The sequence below is a fragment of the Piliocolobus tephrosceles genome, chromosome 14 (genome assembly GCF_002776525.5).
Source record: "Piliocolobus tephrosceles isolate RC106 chromosome 14, ASM277652v3, whole genome shotgun sequence".
NCBI classification, from domain to species: Eukaryota; Metazoa; Chordata; class Mammalia; order Primates; family Cercopithecidae; genus Piliocolobus; species Piliocolobus tephrosceles.
Genome location: NC_045447.1, coordinates 92,130,823 through 92,133,410, shown reverse-complemented (window position 1 = coordinate 92,133,410; position 2,588 = coordinate 92,130,823). Strand labels below are relative to the sequence as shown.

The 2,588-nt window shown below is 50.2% G+C and overlaps 1 pseudogene across 1 annotated transcript; it reads right to left on the bottom strand.

Annotated features, from left to right (window-relative positions):
• Positions 1–699: 699 nt before the first annotated feature.
• Positions 700–1,805, bottom strand: LOC111543429 (annotated as a pseudogene). Its single transcript, XR_002731860.2, has one exon. The product of XR_002731860.2 is annotated as a putative synaptogyrin-2 like protein (transcript).
• Positions 1,806–2,588: the final 783 nt, after the last annotated feature.

The following is a 2,588-nucleotide window of genomic DNA, read 5'->3' as shown; positions in this document are numbered from 1 at the left end:
CATGCTGATAGAGCAGCCGTAATCTCAAAATTGCTGGTTGTTGGCCTAGGGAGAGGGAGGGTCCTGGAGCTTGTTGCATGGTCATATAAGCTATCCCATAGGGAAGTGATATTACTCCTCTCACGACTCAATGGCCCTAATTAGTTACATGGCCCCATCCAATCAGAAGAGAACCAAGAAGTGCAAACCCATTATGTGCTTGGAAAGTGGGAGCTGGGAATCTTTGATGAACAGCACTAATAACTACTATAGAATGTGAGGGAGTAAAAGGTAGAAAAGAACAGAATATTTTTAGAAATTTTAATCAGCTTTATTGGGTATAACTTACAAAACATAAAATTCATCTTTTTGTTCTTTTTTTTTTTTTTTTTGAATGAGAAAACGTTTATTCCATCTTCAAACAGCATCCCAGGGCCGGGCATCTCCTCCAAAGCTTTATAATACACTGAGCACAGACAGAGTCTGGAAGCCATGAGGAGCCCCTGCCCTCCCCAGGCTTCCTAAGTAACAACTGCAGAATATTTACATAAAGCTGGGTGTTGTCAGGCAAAGACCTTCCCTGCTGCCAGGAGAGGGAGCAAGGAGGAAGTGTTGTGGGCATGAGCCCCACCCCCACGCCGTGGGAGGCAGACCAGAGACCACTGGTACAGGGTGTTGGCCCCCAGATCATACAGCAGTGGGGACAGGGGGGGGCAAACCTGAGTGAAGACACAGGAGCCTGGTTCTGCCCCACTGCACAGGGCAGGTGTGAGGGCTCCCCCGCGTCTTTGGCAGAAAACAGCGGCTGCCACAGCCTGACCTGGGCTGGGGGGAAGCAGAGGCACTTGTCAGTAGCACATGGGTGCCTGCTGGCTTCTAGCCACTCCAGGAGGGGCCGGGGTCATTAAAAGCAAGGAGAAACACTAGCTAAACACCCTTTCCTAAAAGTGCCCTGGAAGAGTGTGTCTGACTAAAGCCCTCTGGGTGCAGGCACTTGAGGTGTGGCTCTGCCAGCCCCCCAGGCTGGGAGGCTCCTTAGCTGTGTGTGAGTTGCACAGGATGGGACAGGTGAAGGAGGGGGCCTGGCAGTTCCAGGAGGCTCGTGGGAAAGTCCAGGGCAGAGGGTAGGGTCCTCTCTGCCCCCCTTCCCACCCCGAATGTCACTCAGTACACAGGGGCAGCTGGTAGCCCTCGGTGGTCTCCGCATTCTGGGTGAAGGGCAGCTGCTGGTAGTTGTCCACAGATGCACCTGGGCAGGAGGCGTAGGCAGTGTTGAGGTCTGGGATGGAGTCGATGTAGTTCTGGATGAAGTCGTCCACGCCAGCCTTGCAGCGCTGATAGGCCAGGAAGGCCAGCACGCCCCAGGAGAAGATGGAAAAGAAGCTGAAAGTGATGGCTGTCCACGTGGAGTTGGCCCCCAGCGGCATGTCCTCTGGTTGGGTGGCCACCCACTGGTTAGTAAGGAAGCAGAAATCAACAAACCGCAGGAAGGTTCAGAGAGCTGAGAAGAGCAGGTCACCAATGACCAGGTACTTGCGGTCAGTGGCGTTGCTGATCTGGGGGAAATACGCGTTGGCCACAAAGAAGGCCGAGGCCTCGAAGGCCAGCACCCTGATGGCACTGCCGTAGCGGCAGGCGTCCTCGTTGTGGTTGAATACGCAGTACATCTGCTTAGACTTGCTGTAGCCCTCGCCATAGATGCAGGAGAACACGATCAAGGCAAAGATCCTGCACAGGGCGCGCGCGGCCACCTGCGGTTGCGTCAGGAAGCGCCGCAGGTCCAAGGAGCCGCCGGCCTTGGCCACGCAGTAGGCCACTCTCTCCATGTCACCGTCGCTGCCGCCAAATTCATGTATTTTAAATGTACTGTTTGATGAGTTTTGACAAATGCATGTAGTCATGTAGCCACCACCACAATCAAGGTATAGCACAGTTAATCACTCACTGTAATTGCCTTCTGTCACATAACACTCGACTCTGTTCTCACACCTCCACTCTTCGGCAACCACTGATCTGATTTCTGTCACTATAGTTTAACCTTTTCTAGAATGTCATAAAAATAGAATCATAAGGTAGGTAGTCTCTTGAGTCTGGCTTCTTTCACTGCGCTTAATGGTTTTGAGATTTATTTATGTTTATGCATAAATCATATTGTTTTTTATTGTTCTTTACTAGTATTCCATTTTATGAATAATCAAGATTTGTTCGTTCATTAAGCCTGTTGGACATTTGGGGTGCTTCTAGTTTGGAGCTACTATGAATAAAGCCCATTGTGAACCTTTACATTCTTTGTATGAACATCTGTATGCATTTAAGTCAGGTCAATACCTAGTAGTGAAATTGCTGGGTGATGTAGTAAGCATATGTTTAAATATATGAGAAATGATCAATCTGTTTTCTGAAGTGGCTTTGCATTTCCACCAGCCATGTCTGAGAACTCCAATTGCACCATATTCCTGCCTATGCTGTTATTGTCAGCCTCTTAAATTTTAGTCAATATAGGCTGGGCGTGGTGGCTCACGCCTGTAATCCCAGCACTTTGGGAGGCCGAGGCGGGCAGATCACGAGGTCAGGAATTCCAGGCCATCCTGGCTAACACGGTGAAACCC